General features: G+C 39.3%; 1 protein-coding gene across 22 annotated transcripts in view; it reads right to left on the bottom strand.

The window, feature by feature from the left end:
- Positions 1-18375, bottom strand: part of CTNND1 (catenin delta 1) — a 47154-nt gene extending 28779 nt beyond the window's left edge. For 14 of the 22 annotated variants that reach the window (XM_069471412.1, XM_069471418.1, XM_069471411.1 and 11 more), the window contains exon 1: positions 18130-18375. The gene's annotated coding sequence lies outside the window, so the exon portion shown is untranslated. Of the gene's footprint in view, positions 1-18056 lie in introns of all 22 variants that reach the window. The other 8 variants (XM_069471405.1, XM_069471409.1, XM_069471406.1 and 5 more) reach the window with 2 other exon arrangements.
- Between the last annotated feature and the right edge of the window lie 4056 nt (positions 18376-22431).

The raw sequence follows: 22431 nt of genomic DNA, 5'->3' as shown, positions 1-22431 counted from the left end.
CAAACAGTCTCATAACTCAGAGACTTGAGGAAGTGAGATTCTTCTCCATGCCATACACATCATAAAAAGATTACACTGTAGACCATTAACTGACTTTGGCAGATAGAGTTAGGAAAGTTTTATGAGTCCAGCCCAACACCTTTCCAGGTTTGCCACTTAATATTTTCAAATGGATTACATTTGCTCTCACTACAAAAAAAAAAAAAAAAAAAATATCAAGGAATTCCCAAAGCAAGAAGGAGGGTATATAAAGTGAAACGTGTTATTCCCCCCCAAGACTAGATTTTTTTTTTTTTAAATAGCTGGTTTTGCTCTTAACAAGCCAGTAGTCCTTGGAATGATTTGTTCTATTGTAAACTGGCTGTAGAAATGTAACTTGGAATTATGATTCTTAGAAGAGCATAGCCTTTGAAATCTGACTGGGTTCAAGTCCCAGCTCTATTGCTTATTAGTTATATGACTTTGGGCAAAGTACCACTTAATCACTCCAAATCTCAGCTGTCTTTTCTATAAAATGGAGAAATGAAAATACATAGGGCAGTTGTGAGATTAAATGAGACAATCAATGTAAAGTGCTTAGGAAAATGTCTTGACACATAGAAAGCTATTAATACTGTTACTACTATAGGGACTAGAGTTTTGGTGTACTGGTAGGGCTTTTGAGTAAACCAGTCTCCCCATGCTCCCTTCTTCCATTTCCAGCAGGACTGTAAATGATAGGAATTCTTTATGCTGAAAGGGAAAAACAAAATAAAACCCCAAACTAGGAGTCAAAAAACCTGGGGTCCAAGTCCTGGCTCTGCCAATAAAACTAGCTAAGAGAGCTTAGAGAAGTTATAACCCCCATAAGCTTCTATTTCTATCATTAATACTTTTCAGGGTTTAGTTTTAATGAACTAATATATGTAAAACCATAGGCCGAGTGAACTCTGAAGTTCACCAATCTCTGGGTTCTTGGGAAAGAAATTTTATCTTCAGCAGCCAGTCCCAAAGGCAGCTCTCCTCCTTTCTTTATATTTATTCATTATAAAATCAAAACCAACATCACAAATTTATACTCTCCCTCTAAAAACAATAAGCCAAAATTCTACTTCTTTGTCATTCTAGGGATTTCAAATGGCTTTTTCAAAACGCGCATTGAGGCCACCCATGGTGGCTCACACCTGTAAACCTAGCACTTTGGGAGGCTGAGGCAGGAGGATTGCTTTAGCGTAGGCCCAGGAGTTTGAAGTTGCAGTGAGCTATGATGACACAACTGTACTCTAGTCTGGACAACACAGCAAGACCCAGTGTCAAAAAAAAAAAAAAAAATACACTGAGCCTCCTATTGAAGAATACCAGTCAACAAAATATAGTACCTCTAACACTACAGAACTGTATTACATAACATCCAAACCAGAAAGGTGGGTCCTCCAGATACCTAAAGGCATTTATTTGCCTTAACTGGCATTTGCCCCCCAAATTCAAAGCAATTTTTTCTGTTCAACTGCAAACATAAAAACAGAAAATTGCCATGTGGTTTCTAAATCAAAGGAATATATTTTGTCAACAGTTTTTCTACGGCTTCTTATCAGCTTTTATACTAGAGTCCAAAGTCTAAGTACCTCACCCCACTCCACTTGATGTTCCACCTTCCGAAGCTCAGTCAGAACAATTCTTGTACTTCTCACTTCCCTGGGAAGACTCATCTCTATGCTAACCCCAAGTCCCCGGAACTGATTTGCATTAAGATATAAAGTCACAAAACCTTTATTTTGGAAATGGTCTTCTCTGAGTGTTAGCAGTTTCTGTACTTCCTCGTGGATCTGTTTCATGCTAGGCCCAGCTTCTCCACTGAGAGTACCCAAAAGGCTGACCAAAGGAGTCTTACTTTCACAAGGAAAAACTGGGTCTCACTGTGTCCACCGTGAATCTCTCTGATGAATTAAGGGAGTCTCTGGGCAAATCATCCTCCTCCTCTTAGGAAAGAGTGATGAATTCTATCTGATTGGAATGTCAAAGAAAAGAAAAAAAAAGACTTTAAAATAAAACATATAAAAGTTTATTTTTAAATACTCCTTGTTAAATGGAGGCTGGGCTGGCAATTTCTATGTGTCAATGGGGCACCTTAAGCTTACTTCAGTCTAACAATCCTTAAGTGAAGTTACCTACCAGGATTTAAAGTTTTTACTGTGACTTAAAAAAAAAAAAAAATCTACGCCACCATCATGACCTCCTAAATTTAGAGACCAGATAAAACATTCTTTTTGCTCTCTTTTCCCCTCCCAAGTATTCTGGGAACCCCCCAAACCATGATATACTAAAATGGCTAAGTCCTGGGCTGGCTTTGAAGCGAAGGAAGGGTGTGGCTCTCAGCTAGTGAGGGGGCCCAGGACTGAAAGGGTATGGAAAGAAACAAAACCTGCTTCTCTATGGAGCATGCATGACACACACACAGGACTGGTCTAACAAGTCCTTCTGATCTCTCAGGCCAGGCCGCCTCCTTCTCCTCCCCCAATACCCACATGCCTCTCCAAGGCCCTCCACTGGGCCAGATAACACTGAATTTTCTCTCAATCCCAAGAGAGTCAGAGGAGACACACAGAGTTACTTACCTGAACCCCTTGCCAAAGGTGCCTCACCTAGCCTTAAAAGGAGAAAGCAAGGCTTTAGGGAGAGGCTGATAAGGAAACAAAGATAAGAGGGAGGGGCAAAAAAACAGAGGGAGGTGTCAGACTAGAGGAAGGGGAGAGGCCAAATGCCTTTCTCCTTCCTACAAGAACAGAGAGTGAGAAAAAGAGAGGGAGGCCAGGTACACAATGGGAAATGAGAAAAGGTCTAATCAAAATGGAAAGGCACTGTTTAAGTCTCATGTCATAAAAGAGAAATCCTAAAATTAACTAGGACACCTTATACCCTTCCACATCCTAGGCTAGAAAAAAAATGTTCATGGAAAAGCTTAACCTTAGAGTTCACTAAAGGTCACCCAACTGTTTGAGCTCACATTCCTTTTTGAAAAGGCAGCTTCTCACCAAACTCCCTTAACTTTCAATATATGGCATACTTTCCACCTCTTTGCCCATCATTTGAAGATAACTTGGAAAAAATGGAAGCATGTAATACTTACACAGTCCCAAATCCTCAAATCCCTAAAAAGTGCAACAAGACATCCCTTCTATCAGGTTTAAGAGTATACTTTCTTTTGGGGACAAGCAACAGGGAGAGACAAAGTGTAAATCTATGAGGAAATCAGAAGTGTTAAGGTCCTATTTCAACTACAGGACAGAAAACAGGAGGAAATATTTCTCTTTGATCTGAAAGAAAAAAGAAAATCCTACCTTACGGGGGAAGAAAAGTTGTGTATTATTAATTATTGACCCCCCCCAGGAGTTATCACATACAATCCTTTCAACACCCACTGGGGTAATGGCCTCTTTTTATGGATAAGCAGACTACCTATATATCATAAGTATTGTATATATCAGAAGTACTGAGTATCTTGCCCAGGGTCATCAGCTATTAAGTGGTAGAAACTCGTATGTTCTACTCCAAGTCCATGTTCCTTCTCCTTGCTACAGTGGAAGGAGTATGAAATTTCTATGCTTCCTGTGGTTAGAAGTCATTCTAGTTCCAACAGAGAAATTAACCCAAAGTAAACTTTTTTGTGTGGAGAGGGGAGGCAGCAAGAAAAGATGGAGTGGAACCAGCTAGACCTATGGGTCTTACCTTCACTTTAAAGAATAAGACCTTACTCAATTCTGGGGAAGAGTAGCTTGCAATCTACCTCCAATTTATTTCCCCTTTTATAAGGAGCAAGTACTCAGCAGGAAAGGTGCTAAGGACAAAAGAGATACTATTTTGTACAAATCACCTACCTACCTTTCCACTGGCAAGCCTGCTCTAGAAATCTGGCTACATGCCACATTCTCTGATCACCTCCCTATCATAAGAAAGAAAATCTAATCACAAATATCCCTACTTTCATTTTTTTTTAAGGTGACACCTCACTAAGCCAAAAGCAAAGATCAGGGTTGCGGTGGGAAACAGAAGGAACTAGAAGCAGGGAAGATTGTGCTAGCCAGTATCAGAACAGAGGGGAGGGATTGTTCTGGCGGTATGTTAGCAATCTGCCTCTAGGGCAGCTGTCCTCCTGGGCAATCAAAGGCGGGTTTGTGTATGTGCTCAGGGACCAGCCAGCTTGGCAAGAAGTTGAGGACTTAGCCACCCAATTCACAAAGTGAGAAGAGATGCCTGTTTCACAGCTGGAATGGAGGGCAAGGAAAACACAAAACAAGGGAGAAAAGGGGGGAGGGGGAAACAGAGTGTTACAGGTGCTATTTCAGTCTAGACATGGAGGGGGAAAATCCCAGGAAACTAGGAGCCATTCCCTAGTTACGTGCAAACATTAGAGAACTGCCAGTAACTCAATACTGAATGGGTAGGTCTCCTGCTCTGTATATAGTAAGGTGCCAATTGGAAGGATAAGACCTAAAATGTAAAGGCCTCAACACTACCTGTTTCTTTCTGTCCCTTTCAGACCCAACAAGGTACCTGCAATATATACAGTAAATGAACATTATTTAACATCTATCTCCTTCTAGAATTCCTTTCTTAATTAAATCATAGAGATCCGTAAATAATAACAGCAGACACAAAACTCAGTAAGCTCCCCAATGCTAAGAGATCGAGGCCATTTATATAACTCAAGTGCTAAGACGAAAAGGCCACAGTCAGAATTCACACTCTCTAATCCCTCAGAGTAGCTAGATGCTCTGAGACCCATTAGACACACAAAGGCTGCTCTCTTCTCAGTAGAGCTCTGTAGCAGAGTTGCTCTCCAGGGACAAAGAGATTTCACAGGAGAACCACAAAGACATTGCCCCTCTCGGTTCCCCCACTCCCAGCTTTCTCACTTCCTGTCACAGTAGCACCAGACCACAGTCTCCCAGAAACAAACAAATACAAAGTACTGGATTCTGGGCTGCTGGCCAACCGCATTCCAGGGCATCCTGTCTACCAATCACGGGCCAGAGCCCCCACTTTGCCCTGTTCGGTTCCTTATCATGTTGGAGGAAAACAACCCTCCTCTCTGCCCCAAGCCAACACTACGTAGGACAAAGCTCAGGCCTTTAAGAATCAGCAGAAAGACTGTGTGGATCTAAGAGTTTGGAGGGAGTGAGGGGATTTTTAAGATTCCTCCTTGGCAAGTTTCTTCACTTTGGAGGCACTGCACTAGGATTTTAAAGCTACTGCTGCTGCTGTAACATTCTGCTCAACTACATGTGACACATCCCCCAAGAAAGTTCCATCATGGCAATCTGATCACCAACCTGGATTAAGTCAATGGAACATTCCCACTTGGAGAACTACTTTAGGACATATCCTCTGTTGCCTTCTCTATCATTCATTTTCACTGTTTTCAAAGTCTTTCAAACTCTCTTTCCTACAAGCATAGAGCTGATTCCTAAGACAGGCCCCACAGAGAACAAACAAAGGCAGCGAACTCCACCCTACAAAGAGACAGTTTATCAGGTGCTAAGCGCAAAGTTCTCAGCTTCCCTAGAGAATAAGAGGAAGACCACCAGGAATTGCACAGAAGCTCTGGAGGCAAAGATGTCAAGACAGCAACCTCAGGTTTTCCTGCTCACTACTCGTCTAGTGGGTCAGGGGCTGTAGATTTGGAATCTAGTCAGCAAAGAAAGCCTCCGTTCCTAATAAGCGTCCTCAGCTGACTCCAAAAATGGGATAAATGATACATTTTTCTATTATCTTGTACAGCCCATTGGAAGTTAGCCCTAAACCCCAAAAGCAAAGAAGTAGAGGTCAAACTCTATTAGCCAGAGATTCTTGAAATCCAAAGAAGTAACACCCTTTGCCCAAAGGGCTCAATTCCCTATGCAAAAAAAACAGCACAATACTCAGCAGAGTTCTCTAACCAGAGGGACATTCCAGGAACTAACTAGTAATATGCTCTCACTTCTTACCTTTTCTCATCCCTTTCTTTCTCCTAGACCTCTCTCCCCTTCTTGGACCTCCTAGAAGTACTCTGGGCTGAACACTGACAGAAAAGAAGCTAAGTCTAAAATAGCACAACTTGGATTTAGTCCTTATCTGGATCTGCATAACGAGGTAAAAGGGGAAGGGCAGGAATATATACAATAGTCAGCCATTCTAGAGTTAGATAGAAAAGAACATTTAGCAACACTATGCTTTAGAACAGAACTTCAGCAGCAACGCCTAGCCACTGCAAACTCTATCACTGAAGCACACACACAAAAGTTTATGAGATCTAGCATGGAACCAGACTAACTACACTTTGCTCTCAAGAATACCAAAAAATTAGCTACTGCTGTTAGTATTCATATCCAATTCTCCCTCATTCGTAGCCTAGGCCAAATAAATCTGAGTCAATTAAATATCATAGTGTGGATATATTACATATATTAATACAAAAGCAGATAAAAATAGTACCATCTAGTTGGGGAGAGTTTTCTGAGACACACAAAGGGGGGTGGGGTGGGGGAGCATGTGAAAGACCCCAGACAAAAGAACCAGACACACCCATATCAATGCTGCTGCTGCTGTTCCAAAAGGATGCTCGGCAGCTTCTCTGCATCAAATTGAGCAGGTGAGAAAGAAAAGAAGTGCTGACTCAGAAATGTGTCATCCTAGGGTACGAGGGAGGGAAGGAGACAAGTATAGCGAAACGATTACAATTCAACTTAGCTTCACCAGAGTTCCCAGTTCTAATTGTAACTCTGGCTGTTTGCAGACAGATTTAGAAAACCCAACCAAAGGAATGATGAATGGGTAAGGAGGAAGTCCCTGGAGGGCCCCAAGACTTAAGCTGTATAGTCTCAATGGGTAGGAAGGATGAATCTGTTTTGCTATCTAACAACCCACACCCCTCTCTCTCCAAAGCAGGCCCCCAAACTGAAAGAATTAGAGGGAGGGGAGGCAGACAAAAGAATGTGACTGGGAAAGTTTTAGCTACATTCCAACTAGCCAACATCCCACACAGTATTAAGAGTGCTGAGAATCCAATCCCACTACATGAGAGTTGCTGGACTCTGCTAGCACACACCCAATTCCTGCACCACCCCCCACCCCCAAACACTCAGAAAAGAAGGGTAATTGAGATGGCCTGATGAAGGCACCAGCTGTTTCCACCACCCTCCCTTCCCTCCCCTTCTGAGATGGCCGGTTCAGACTCACATCAAACACTTAATACAATTGACTGGTCAGTAGGAAGGAGAAGCTTGGACTAAAATAGCAGGAAGAGTGCCAACTGGCCCCACTTAGATGGAATGCTTTCTTGGCTCAGTTTATAAATAAGAAACTGTTGTCATCCATTCCCTTCTGCCCAATTATGTTCTTTCCACATCCTACCCCTCAATTTCAAATAGGTTTCAGTTTCTTCTCTACAATTCCTTGGTCTATTTTCAAATGTCAGAAAATACAGAGGAAGTGTATATAAGGTTGAATGTAAAATAACATATGAGAGATTAGAACGCTTCCTGGACTACAACAGCCAAACTGAGTACCAGGCTCCCACATAAGGGCAAGATGACAAGAGCAAACACAGCACTCCTTTACGTGTTTCAAGTAAGGAGAAGAAAGGAGCAAATGTTATGCAGCCACACTTGAACACTGATGGTGGCACAATTTCCTAAAGCACCAGTAGCCAGTTAAGCATACTAAGGTGACCAGCCCCTCCCCCACCCATAGTCCAAGTTGGACAGAGTTAGCCAAGGAGGAAGGAAAGGAAGCCAGCACTTCCTTTTCAGACAGGAAGTTAACATTGGCCCTTCCTGTCCAGTTTTAAACAATTTGTCCAGCTGAGTTTCAATGCTAACATCCTCTCCTGAATTTGTTCCACAATTTCAAAATGGAGAGGGGAAATGGAGATATGGTCTAAAAGTTTCCCTTCCCCCTAACAGGCAAGTCTTCCACTTCATGCTGTGTTGCCATAACCTCCAATTCAGGAGGTAACATCTATAATTCCAAAACAATACAGGACACAGAGGTAGATAACTTCACTTTAAATTAATCACCTTCTCACCATGTCTACTGCTATGAACTGGTCTTCTCTACTTCTCATACTAATTAAATAATCAACCACCTGAGAAATAACATATATAAATAGCTTGATTCAAATGTTCAGGTTTTGTAGTCCTCAAACCAGAGTGATCAGAATCACCTGGGGAACTTTTTGAAAAAATACAATCCCCCATCTACCTCAATTTTCTGGAGGAGAAGTCTGGGAATTCACGTTTTTAAAAAGCCCTTATAGTGATTCTGACAGCCTGCTGGGAACCACTGTACTGACCTATCCCTGACAATCCTCTGACCATAACATTCCTCTTGCAAAAAGGGCACTGGTTATAAAATACATTATTTGAACCTGTTTTAGTGCTCACCAGACAGCTCACATCATTATTCAGTGTGGATTAGAAGCTCTTTGAAAGCACGAATTTAAATATAAGGACAGGTGAAACAGCACTGTCTAAATCCTAAAATTCTAGACTCAAAACCTAGAAGGGACAACTGTCACTTGCCAGCATCACCTTCTTTGAAATCCTGAGTTGCTACATTAGAGAATATCCCTATTTACACTGCAGATTGGGCAACCCAATTATTTTAAAAAGTCTTAAATTTTCCTCCAAGGAACTATGGCCAAATTTTCAAAGACTGGTCCCATATTATATCCCTAAAGAAGTCCAAAGTCTTAAATCTAGCATTCCAAGACTCTAGATAATTCTAGCCCATTTGACAAAACATAATAGAAATAACCAGAAACTCTGTATTCAAGTGTGACCTCTGACACTTACCCAAGCAAGTCACTTTAACTTCTGGTTTAAGTAAGAGCAAATGAATAGCAAAATATCTTTAAAAGAACCACAAAGAGAAATATTTCCATAAGGAAGCATGTGTCACTTTAGAGTTAGGAAAGAAGAAATGACATTAAAAGACATTATTTTTAAAAAAGTGTATATATACTCTCAAGACAACGACAAACATCTTGGCCCAATCTATATATGCTGAAGTATCAACTAGTTTTTTTAAGCAACTTCAAATTTTGGAGGAATCTGTGATTGCCTGGATTATTTCCCATGCAAGATGATACAGTTACCTGACCAAAGGAGGAGATGGAAGGAAAAAAAATGTTTCCTGATTGAGGTCATCTCCCAAGGATGATATTAAGTAACAGGATGACAACTAGATAAGTGTAATTAAAGGGAGGAACAGAGGGTAACCAGGTCAAGTACCAGGGCTGACTACTCCAAACAGAGAGAGGGAGACAGAGAGACTCTTTCACTAAGGTACAGACTAGCTAAACCAGAAATCTTGAGAGGGAAAGTAAGAGTAGGTGATTCAAGACACAGGTACTTTGATAATTAAATATCCTTTTACTTTCCTACATCAGGTTGCCATAATAGAGCATCAAATCACTAAATAATTGGTGCTTCCTCCTCAGTTTTAATTGGTCCATTAAAGTCAACCAGGTAAAGTGGTTCAGTATGTGCTTTAAGAACCCCTAATGCCTAAACATATACATGGAAAGGGAAAAGAGAGACATACAGTTAGTTATCAGGGACAAATTATCTCCCTCAATGTGCAAGACAGATATATGTGGATGATGAGCTATAAAGGGGTCCCTGAATCCATTAAATCACAGTGATTGATTAGGGCTGTGGGCAAGCAGGAGCTTTTTGGTCAAATGAGCAAAAAGAGAAGCAGCAGACAAGTGCAGCAAGCATAATATTTGGTCAAAAGCACATAAACCAAACCAACAAATGCTGTACTCAAAAGGAAACTGTAACCAGGTCTAGGCTGTCACTCCTTCTGTTCACAGAAAATTGACTCTGTAGATAAGAGGAGTATGCAGTATTTCTCTGGGGAAGAAAAATTTTGATCTCACTTCCCAAATACATACAAACTTATTCTAAGTAGTTGCCTTACTATTATTCTCCAAGACAAGGGTCACCAACCTATGCAAAATTTTCTACTATGCAAATTACTTGCTGAGTATATTATACTTTCATGGAGCTTCCACAATAGGAGAAAGACAAAGGCTGGGTCAGATGCTACCTCAACTCACAAGGAATACACACAAAAAAGGTAATAAGCCAGGCACAGTGGCTCACGCCCATAATCCTAGCACTCTGGGAGGCCGAGGCAGGAGGATTGCTTGAGGTCAGGAGTTCAAGACAAGCCTGAGCAATAGCGAGACCCTGCCTCCATTAAAAATAGAAAAATTAGCTGGGACTGGAGGCATGGTGGCATGGGCCTGTAGTCCCAGCTACTCAGGAGGCTGAGGCAGGAGGACTGCTTGAGCCCAGGAGTTTGAGGTTGCAGTGAGCTAATGATGACACTATTGCACTCTAGCCAGAGCTGAGACTCTCAAAAAAGCAAAAACAAAAAAATTGGTAATAGCTGTTGTCCCTGGGGCCTGAAGTGAGGAGACAACTTTTCAGGGTACAACCCAGTCCTAGATTATTTCCCTTCCCTCCCCAATACACTCCCATTGGATCTTTCTGGACAGTTCTCATACTTTTCCCCTTCCCCCATCTCTCTTGCTCACCAGCAACAACCAGCCTCAGGGCCTTTGCACTTTCTACTTCTCGTAGCTACCTGATTCTGTCCCTCATTTCTTTTGTTCTCTCTTTTACATGAGGCCTTCCCTGACCACTCTATATAAAATAACTTCACTACCATCCTGGCAATTCTTATCCTCCATACTACTCTTTTTTTTTTTCTTAATAGCATTACCACACTCTGACATACTACATAATTATTAGTTTACTTATTATTTGTCTCTCACAACTAGAATGTAAGTTCTGTGAGGACAACTAGTAGGTCTATTTTGTTTATTGCTGTACTTCAATGCATGGCATACAGCAGATTCTCAAATTTCTTTTGAATGAATAGTTTTACTTCTTCAATTAATACAAAAAGTTAAATTTTAGAAAAATAAATCAACTTTGTTTCATTTCATTTTTCTTTCTATACTTTTCTTTCCAGTTGTGATCTTGGGCCTATGAAGAGGCCTATATAGCCTTACCTGCCTGTTTGGCTGACCTTCAGCAGGGTAGACATTCAAGTGACCAACTGTGCCCTGGTTTACAAAGTAGCCAATGGAGAGTAGAACAGAACAGAGGTTACAGAGCTTCCCCCATTCCAACAAAGAAGCAGGAAAGAAATCAGATGGGCACCAATTTCTCTTTTAAATAGAGTACTCTATTTTAAAAGTGTACTGAATATACACCAGCTACTTTATTTCAATGAGATTTACTTCACTTGCAATGAAATGGGAACTGCAGGTACTTTGATAAAGGTATTGAAAAGTTGACCTAGTTTCTATAACAATGTCTTATGTCCTCAATCATCAGAATATATTTTGGTTTCTTAAAATATAAACTCCCTAAAACAAAAATCTTTCCACTCCACAAAGAGACCTCCTAATGTGATCCTGCATTCCAATACAGAACAAGGGAAGCACATACAAAACTGGCAATTTATTCTGGGGAAAGCAAATTTCTTTTGTTCTACTGTCAACTGAACCTAAATGAGTAATTGGGAAATGTGGATGAGATTTGAAAATCAAAGATAAAAACTAATCTGAATTACTAGATCAATATTCTTGATTTACAACTATAATCCTAATCTCTATCCAACTGAAACAAACCAGAAGTAGTATCCTGATACTTGTATCTTTAGCACATGGGTACAGTCTATTCTAGAATAAGAATCAGAAAAGTCTTCCATATTGTTAGTGAGGCAAAGTGATACCCATGAAAACCACCAATCTACAGGAGAAAAAAATGATAAGGGAGGCAAAAGGAGGCAAAGAGAGACAAAGGGAGATACCACAGAGAACAGGAAAGTAAACGAAAAGGAGAAAATATAGGAGAATTGATAGAGGAAATATGGGTAAAAAAAAAAATGTGGGGAGTTGGGTTGAGGGAGTTATGGTAGGAGGCAATGGAGTGCCAATAGAAACTGGCTTAAATACTATTCAGAACACTAGTTTCATGGGTTTTCTTTCCCCTACAACTGCAGAGCCAGACAATCATGGGTTATTTAATATGAAGAAAAAGAGAAAAAAGAAGGAAAATTCTAGGCTGGAAAAAACCTACAAGTTTCCAGGCAAGGCTGCATCCAACATATATGTATTTCCCACAGGCCACACAGCCTGGCTTTTCCACATATAAGAGCAGACTCCTTTCTTAGAAAGACACTTTTCACAGGAAGCATTCATGATCTCAAAATTTCCACATGTCACAGTTTTGCAAATGTCCATAAATAAGGGCTGCAAACAGAGAATGATGTTTCCTGAACACAAAAGAGGGAGCTTATTTCAAGAAATGGGATAGTAAAAGCCTGCCTTCATTTCTATGAAACTGTTTCCTATACAACCATTCATAACTGAATGTTATCCTACAAAATCTGGGTTGGACAAGAGAAACTTAGAGGTAAAGAATCTGATTCAGAGTCAAGAATAATAAACCCAAATAAAACCTTTTTCAGTTCATTCTCTGCCAAAGTTGAAGAAAATCTACTCCTTGGATGCTAGAGTTTTGTCTCTTATAGATATAAAAAGATGGGAGAAATTTGTATCGCAGGTTTTTTCCCCTAAAATATTAGTCTCTGAAGAAATTACTGTAAGATACTCAAGGTTTGGTTCTTGTTTCTCCTCACCTCATTTTACAAAAATTTACCCATTCTCATACCACTGCTGTTGTGGACAACCATGTCCACACAACTCCCCAAATCACCTATTACTAAAAACATTTTTTCATTAAAAAAATTTAAAAGTTAGCTTACCCATCCAGGAGCTCACTTATTCTTATGCAAAATAAGTATCTACATCTACCACAGAACTTCAGGTTTTAAATGAACTTAAAGGACATTTAGTCCAATAAATGAAGTCTGAATTCATTGAATGCATCCATTCTAGTAGCAAACGCAAGGCATTACTAAGAGCTGTGCACTGTTCTATGACTTTTATATATATTAAATCAATTGTCGCAAAAGTCCTATGAGATGGTTAATATTATTACCTCCATTTTACAGACAGGGAGGCTAAGGCACAGACAAGCAGATTGCCCTAGGTTACACAGATCCTATGCACCAGTTTGGCTCCAGCATCCATGCTGTTAACCACTATGCTAAGCAGCCCTGCCTCACAGTATTGTGGAACTCTCAGATTGGAAATTCCCCTTTTGGTCAGCACATTGATCAAAACATATAAAATAATATTTGCGGCAAAATGTTAACAATTGGTACCTAGGTGAATAAAGTGTATACAGGAATTATGGTGCTATTCCTGCAACTTTCTTGCACATTTGAAATAAAAAGTTAAAAACTGCTTTTGCCATCATACAATGGGACATGTTTCCTGAAAGTCATGACCAAATTACCTATTGCTGATCATCAAAGACTTTAAGAAAATTCTTTGGATCCTCATAATGATCCTGCTATATGCCTGATCTAAACTGCTCACACACCATGCCAATTAGATTAAAGGGCTCATTGGAGAGGAAGTGGCCCTAAAAAAACAAAGAACACTGTCCCCAAATAGAATAGTAAATTTGGGCCCTACTCTCAGTGCTTAATGATCAACAACATGCAATTCCAAGTAGGGAAAAAAATTACTTCCAAAAAACACATTATATAACTAACTACAAATCAATTCACACCCCAATTTTCCCCTTTGTTCATTCTAACCAGAATAGTTGTTATTGCCTCCTTACAATCTCCCAGCCAGCCTATATCAATGCTCTCTTGGAAACCTTGGTGGCAGCTGCATTTTTTAGGTAGAGAAATCCCTATTTTAGCTTCTCGTGGCATTTAACCTTTCTCTGAGGGAAGACAACATGAAAAAATATGTGTAGTTATTCACATCCTTATTACCAAAAGCTCATGCCTTTAGGTAAGTCTCTTGTTACCATTTTCTAAATTATCCATGAAAACTAATTTCCGGGGGGTTTTTTTGTTTGTTTTTCAGACAGAGTCTTGTTCTGTTGGCCCGGCTAGAGGGCAGTGGCATCATCATAGCTCACTGTAACCTCCAACTCCTAGGCTCAAGGGATCCTCCTGCCTCAGCCTCCCAAGTAGCTGGGACTACAGGCATGTGCCACCATGCCCAGTTAATTTTTTCTATTTTTTGTAGAAACGGGTTCTCGCTCTTGCTCAGGCTGAGCTCAAGCAATCCTCCTATCTTGGCCTCCCAAAGTGCTAGGATTACAAGTGGGAGCCGCTGCATCCAGCCTAATTTCAGTTCTTAAACTCATAAACTTCCCAATACACCTTGTGCACAAAATCTCCTAAAGTTTCATGGCTGAAACAGTGACTAAAAACAAAAAAAGGCAATGATATGCAAACATACTTTCTTTGAAACTATGATCCCAAGCTCTTACTGTTTTTATTAACGAGCATAGAAACCACTAACTTCCAACCTAGGGCTGAAAGCAGTACCTCCCTGCTGTTGCCCTAAATAGGCTCTTGGTAACCAGTTTCTCTCCTCTGGAAAATGGCTACGTTCAAGGTTTTCCAACAGCTGCCTACATTATGAAATGAACTGACTAGGATCCTTACTTTTTACACTCTTTGGACTACTTTCCAAGAAAGGAAACAGAAAAGCTAAAATTTAAGATCCTCCATTATTTCCAGAAACTTTGCTTACACATAGAATGGAGGAGACTCATAAAAGGTTGAAACTATAGTAAAATTTACAAAATTACATTGCAATTTTATTAACCTATGTTGTTTTGCTTCCTTTTTCAACCTCCTTTCAAGCCTTCCCCACAAATCAGTCTCTCACTGATTCCCATCAAGGGCCTTATTTAACCAAGGCTTACTGAGCACCTCAATATGTACTAGACACTAAGACAGGTGCTAAAAAGATACAGAGATAAGACAGCACCTACACCCAAGCAGCTCCGTCTAGAGAGAAAAACAAGTATAAATAGACAATTTCAATAGTGTAATAAATACATTATTTGAAGCACCTCCTACAAGCCTGTTCCTGCAAGTTGATATCATTCCAAACCACATACCTGAAAATTCTCTGGAAGAAGAAATTTTACTGATAATCAAAGGAAGTTTGAGACATTTCCAGAAGTTTAAGAAATTAGGACAGCAGTGGCACACATGTGGAAAGATCCCTGTACTAGAGATTAATATAATATCCATTCCAGCATATCCAGCTCCTCAAGGGCTCTAAGGAAAACAGATCTTTTACATACCTTATCCCAGCAGTGGTTGTGGGGAGTGAAGAGGGTTGGAAATCTAAGTGAATACCGACCCTGCACCAAGATGAAACACTCCTGCCTCTAGCAAGGGCTCATTTTAGTTCTAGCTGTTGTTTCCATTCTCTCTGAAAAATGGCAGTGTATTAGTGGTTAAGTCCATGGACTTTGTAGTCAGTCAGACCAGGGTTAATCCAGGCCTCAACCATTTACAGGGAGTATGATTTTCAGCAAACCTCAGCTCCTTTGAGGCTAAAATTCCTTAAAAAAAAAAGGTTGTTGTGGAAAAGTAAGTAAATATTAAGTTTATGCAAAATGCTTACTACACAGTAAAAAAAAAAAAAAAAAAAAACCACACAATGGGGAGGGGAGGTCCTAACAGTTGGTACCAAAATAGAAAGCAATAAATTATACAGAGCTAATCATTTTGTTATTCCAATTGATAGTGACCTATCCTTAATTTGTTTGCATCCATCCTATCTCACCCATCCCTAGAGATCAACTACTTTATAAACCTAAGGCTGGACTGTAATTACCTGGAGCTTTTCCTTTTTTCTTTTTTTTTAAAGATTTCTAATAGTCCCAATTTTACACTAGCTAAGAGAATATATTCTACCCTCTGAATGTCCATGTTGGAACACTAAGAAAGGTACTAAACTCTAACCACTCAAAAGAGACCCCTCATCTGGAACACAAGACCACTACCTTATTCACATAACAAAGAAACCAACAGTATATAAGAGGCAAACAAGGAAAGAAAAATCTGCACCACTCATACTTACTTGTCATCATTTTTTATCCCAAAACCAAAATCAGAAAATCAAAAATTAAAAACAAAAGATTTACTTATCCACATTCCTTACTATAATTTCTGAAAGAACCAGTGGAGATGAGGTAAAAGGCAAATCTTCCATCTTATCACCCTAGAGGCTCTATACTACACACCAGCCAAAACAATGCCTTAGTTCGTGGAAACAGTCCCGGACACTAGTTAACTAGGATGCTCACTGCAGCTACACAAAGCCCAGTATTTAAACCCAGATCCAAATCACCACCACTCAGTCATCCAGAACCTATTTTCAAACTGCCTTTGTACTCCTCCTTCAGATTCCCTCACCCCTCCCCCTAAAGGTTGAGTGGGAAACCGACACTCGGCAGCAACAGGACCAACCCTCCAAAGATCCACCAAGAAACCTCCCTAGGCTGGAGTAAAGGCAGAGAGAACATTTTGAAGGAAAATTTTATAATTAAACTACAGCTCAACAGACTGTACACATTGTATTTTTTCTTTTTTTACTGTACTTGCTATAATTATGAGATCCAGACACCAAAAATTTCCTGCAGCCCTTCCCTAGATTATGCTAAAAGGAGGAACAAAGTTCTGTTTCCTCCTGAAGCCACAACCTCACAAGTATGAAATCATCTTTCAAGAAACACCCTCACTCTAGAAAAGAAATTCAAGGAAGTCTCCTAGTCTAAAAAAAAATGGGGGAGGGGGAACAAAAAAGGATTATTAAAGATACATACCAGTTTAAAGCTAATGAGCAGCTTACACATTAAGGCCCATCTTGTTACAATTTAGGGCAGTATCTACTCCAGCTATAATTTTCAGACTGATTCGCATTTTCAAAAGCAAAAGAAGAGAATACCCCAGTTTTCAGCTACTGATGAGTTGGCTATATAATTATCTAAAATCAGTACTTCTGCAAAAATGTATTTGCAAAAACAAATCTTAAGATTAAATATAAGATATGAAAGCACAGTCATGAGCCTTCAGGTCTAACAGATTTGATTTCACGGTAAATTAACTAAACAAAAAACTTACCTCCAAAAAACAACTTTCAACTTTTTATTTTTAAAAATAAAAATTCCTCTTGTGTCTTCTCAAATGCATTGTAAACACTAAAGTTTGTATAAGTAGTTTCTCTAAACCTAATTCCATCCATGGCCCTTTCAGAAAGCACAAAGCTGAAAATATTTTCAGGTGTGTTGCCACTTTACTCAGGTGAAATAAAAGCACGATTAGAATTTCCTTATGGGGAGGGCGCGGAGGAAAAAAAAGGAATTTCCTTATCCCTTTAAGCACATAAACCAAATGTTATCATATTTGCAGATTTAACATACAACACCTCTACAAATCTTTACCATCAGAGGTACTTTTAGGAGGAAGAAGGGGATGGCAATTCAGTTAACATAGATCCATGTTTTCTTTTATAAGGCAAGCAAGGAGGCTACGTCTAGCAGGAGAATGAGGCTCCCACCCATTGCACCTGGAAAAGTAAAAGAGGGATCCACCCAGGAACAGCAGGCTGAAACCGATCTGGGCTGTTCAAACTCTCTGGAGGAAAAAATAATACCATTTAAGCTGCAAAGCTCCCTGCAACTTTCCACTTCCACAAATCCAATGATAAAAGGAAAAAAAAAAAGTTTTGAAACATATGAAGAACCATCTGTATAACTAGCTTCCGATCCGGACAAATTCCTTTCCCAACCCACACGCAACATGCCAAAAAATCAACTTTTGATTTGGGCTCTGAAAACAGAAGTACGTTAGCTTAATCCAGAAAAAAACATAAAATCAAAGAACACACCAAAATATAAATTTACACAACTGTTCTTACCCCTCTGTAAGAATCTATTCAGCTTCCTATATTAGAGAGACCTAGAAGTTTGTTTCTAGGTCTTGTATATTTTACCTTTTTTTAATATAATAAAATACCAAAATCGCCCCAAAGTATTGAAAGTAGAAAGAAAAAAATAATTGCATAAAAGTCACCCATCAGCATAACAGACTCTCTCCCGTTTTAAATTTCCTCCGGTTACCGTAAGACAAAAATTCAGCTTGGCTTATCCTCCTTTGCCCGTCTGTACACACATTTTTTTAAAAGGCACACACCTCAAATGTGGACTTCAAAAAACCAGTCCTTTAAGAAAGAAGAAACCCAAGGCTTCGCCAATGTGCTGAGAAAGACAAATCCAGCAGAGCAGTTGATTTTTCGCCACCTCTTCCTCCTTTCAGGATCTTTCCTGCTCTTCTTTCTCTCTCTCCCTCTCTCTTTTTTTTTCCCCTCAGATCCAACACCTAAAATGGAAGTTGCACCCAGCCAAAGGCAAGGGAGCCTGGGTGGTGACAAACTGATCTGGCAGCCCTACCCCCTCGCTTTCCTAAGTGATGTCAGCCCCTGTGAGCTTCCAATAGGAGCCAGGCATAAATCAGGGAGCTGACCCTATCCAATAGGAAACTTTATTATAGGAAATTAAAAAAAAGAGAGAGAGGAGGAGAAAAAGAGACAGGGGGAAGTTTTATATATATTTATATTTAAAGCGGAGACTGTACAGTCTCTGAGGAATTACTGCAGAGCTGGGGGTAGAGGGCGTCAAGAAACAAGGGCTTTTTAGAATGGCACACCTAAGCCTCAATTCTTTTTGATGGAGGGTGCTTGCTCCCTCTCCTGTCCTATCCCGGTGGGGAAACAGAAAAGAGCTGATTTTATTTGCCTGCTGCTGTTTGGCTTGTTGCTTTCTACCCCAAAGCACTTTCCCAAAGGAAGACAGGAAGGGAAGGAGAGAGAAATCCTAGAAACAGGACTACTGTGTGTTGATTGGGATGGTAGGGGCTATCCGAGGTAAACTCTCAATTTCATTGTTTTGGTTTAATTGCATTAGAGCTAATTAGAAAAAAGAAATGCCTAGACTTGTTAACAGTTTTTAGTCTCTATGCTCTGAACCAGAAGGAAACAAAATTCATTAGGCTGTTGAGGAAAATCACTGTCTTCCCATTTGTCCCCAAATCAAAATAATGTAGGTTTGTGGGAGAGAGGAAAAGGAATCCAATAAACAATCAATATATTTAGAAGGGATAACAGCGAAAGGTAAGGACAAGTAAATCTCACATCAAGAAAATTTTATTTCTTTGTGAACTTCAAGCTTAAGATGATACAGTTCATACATTGTCTTTTTACTCTTGACCTAAATAAAGCATTATCGGGATATTCTTTTTCTGAGTTAAGAAATATTAATATTTTTAATATGTTCTTAAACCATGAAGGATAGGGGTTGGGTTTTTTTTTACATGCTTGACAAAGACAAGTACTTTATGGTTATTCACTGATTACTACAACAAAGATGAGTTGAAGATATCCTTTTTCTTTCTTACTGAAAAATCTAAAACCTACCCTGTAGAATGCTGCCAAATGAGTCTTCATAAAGTTTTCATGCTCTACTATAGTGCTTAAGAGCATAGGTTTTGCAGTCAGACTGCCTGGCTTCAAACTTCACCTCTGTAAGTACAAACACACAAATATATTTACTACTATACAACCTTGGCCAAATTAAATAATTTCTCTGAGCCTCCAGTTTCCTTAATTATAAAGTGGCGATAACTATATCTCTCTCATAAGACTGTTGTGAAAATTAAAATATACATCAAGTTCCTAAAACAATGTATGGCATATAGTATAAACTAAGAATGAATTATTATTTTTACCCTGCCCCAAAACTTTCAGTGAGTGGCTCATCACTACCCAATAATAGCAACCAATGATAGAGTGTCCACCATGTGAAAGGCATTTTGGGCTCACTATGTCTAATCTCTAAAACATCACCATGGAAACAGTATTACCACCACTTTACAGATGAGGAAATCAAGGCTCAACAAGGTGAAGAAACCTGCCTGAGCTCATCTGGCTAAGAAGTGAAGTGAATCCTTCATCAGTCGGACTCCTAAGCCCATGCTCTTTCCATCACTTTTACACTGTGGTCAGGAAAAAAGCTAAACAACTCATCTGCTTTCAAGGTACCACATTTATTCACTTAATACATTAAAGTAACACTTACTAACCATAATCTGACTTTTCCTTACCTAGCTACCTGGAATTCCACTCCTCCTCAGCATGAATGTGCCCTTTTAATCATGCTGACGTAGTCATTATCCACTCCCTCATATGGTCTATAGTGGCCAAAAGAACTTCTCTCAGAAGTGCTGACAAACCAAACAGGCATCACAGCACTTTTCTGATGGGCTTTAAACAAACTAGAATGGGAAATGAATACATAAAAACAAAGATATGAACAGCCTTTAAGGTCTCATTACCTAAGAATCTTCTCCCATTACTTTATCACATTTTCTACCTCTATTCTCCATCTATTCCTGGTCCTCCATAGCAAGTTCAAAAGCCAAAGATAATTGCTAAAGGAAAGCAATCAGCACAAGAAATGTTTGTTCCTAGATCAAAGCCATATTCTAGAATGTTCTACAAATTTCTAGAGATGGATGTCATTTGTCTTGTTGCCTTCATGTCACTGCTCACAACTTGCATTTTGGCTTCCTTTTTCTTTTGTTTTTGTTTGTGTGTGTGTATTTCTGTCTCCCCCAAGAGAAGATAAACTCCATGAAGGCATGAACAGTGTCTTTCTTGTTCATGGTGTATCTATAGATGCAGAGCTTTACTTAATCTTATATCTCATTTTAGCAATAGGTGAATAAGTGAATGAGGCCTCTTTGCTTACTAATTATGTAATCCTGGTCAAGTCATTTAACATTAATGAATCTGTAGCTAACATTCAAGTTAGAATTATATACAAATCAAAAAATATAGTGATGAAAAAGATGTTAACTTTTAAATTTATCTGAAACAGCTATTTCCAAATAAACCATCACAAGCATTAAAACTTACTAAGGGAAAAACTGCTTACATTCATTTAATAGAAAATAAAAAGACTAGTTCCACTTGGATTATTTTGAGTACTATGAGCCAGATACTCTAGTAGATATCAAGGATAACAAGATAGGCTGGACGTGGTGGCTCACACCTGTAATCCTAGCACTCTGGGAGGCCAAGAAGGGAGGATCGCTTGAGCTCAGGAGTTGGAGACCAACCTGAGCAAGAGCAAGACCGTCTTTACTAAAAATAGAAAAAATTAGCCGGGCGTTGTTTTGCACACCTGTTGTCCTAGCTACCAGGGAGGCTGAAGCAGGAGAATCGCTTGAACTCAGGAGTTTGAGGTGGCTGTGAGCTAGGCTGATGCCACAGCACTCTAGCCCAGGCAGCAGAGCGAGACTCTGTCAAAAAAAAAAAAAAAAAAAAAAAGGATAACAAGACAGACAAGTTTCCTGTTCTCATAGAGCTTAACTTCTAGGAGAGAAAAAGAAGATAAACAAATAAATGTCAGGTGGAGCACTACATAGATTGAAAACAGGTTAATGAGAATGACTTGTGGCTTGCTCCAGATCAGATGTCAGGGACAAACTCTCTGGAGAGGTGATATTTAAATTAAAATCAGAATGGTAAAGAGCTGCCAGCCATGAGAAGGTATGAGCCAGGAGGTGAGAGGCTGAAACATCCTGGACCCAAAAGAGGGTGTTAGGAATGAGGATGGAAGGATAGGTGAGAATCAGCATATTAAGGGTTCTACAGGTCAGAGAAAGGACTTTAGATTTTTATTTTTAGGTAGAGGAAAGCTAGAGAAAAGCCTTTGGGGTTTTTAAACAGAATGACAAGATCACATTTTGAAAAGATCTGGTAAATGGATTTATACAAAAATGGATTAAAGAATGGCAAGAATGAAAGCAAGACCAGTTTGAAGGTTATTATTGCACTAGTCAAGTTACAGTCATAGGGACTTGGATTAGGGCAGCAGTGAAAATGGAGAGAATCCTTGGAGGTTGACAGAGATTAAAAAAGAAAGAAAAATGGAGAGAAGTCAATAGATTGAAGATATTTTTAAGATATACAAAATTTTGTTTTGTATTTTTTCTTTTTTTTGTTTTGTTTTTATGCATGGAATATTACATTCAGTGCTCAGTTTTACAACCCTCAAATTTTAACTTCCCCATCAACAACCATCACCACATACAAATACAGAAAAACAAGATACCATAAAATGGTGAAAGGTCAGGGGAAAACTGAGAGAGGGAAAAAATGTGTGTTTAAAAAATATTAAAATTATTACATAAGGCAGAGTGCCGTGCTGGGATGATTCTAGTTATAAAATAAGACTAAACTATAAGTGCCAAGGAAAAGAAATGAAAAATATTCAACTCCAAAAAAACACTGGCTATCCCATACAAAGAAAAACAAAATATTTTTACTCCTCTGTATCCTCTGGTGGCTACATATTATCATCCAAAATCTGTCATTTTTGAACCCCTGGATACAATGGCCATTTATCATTCTCTTTAGAAATTCTACTAACACAA

The sequence above is a fragment of the Eulemur rufifrons genome, chromosome 6, assembly GCF_041146395.1.
Source record: "Eulemur rufifrons isolate Redbay chromosome 6, OSU_ERuf_1, whole genome shotgun sequence".
Taxonomy (NCBI): Eukaryota; Metazoa; Chordata; class Mammalia; order Primates; family Lemuridae; genus Eulemur; species Eulemur rufifrons.
This window is presented reverse-complemented; position numbering and strand designations above follow the sequence as displayed.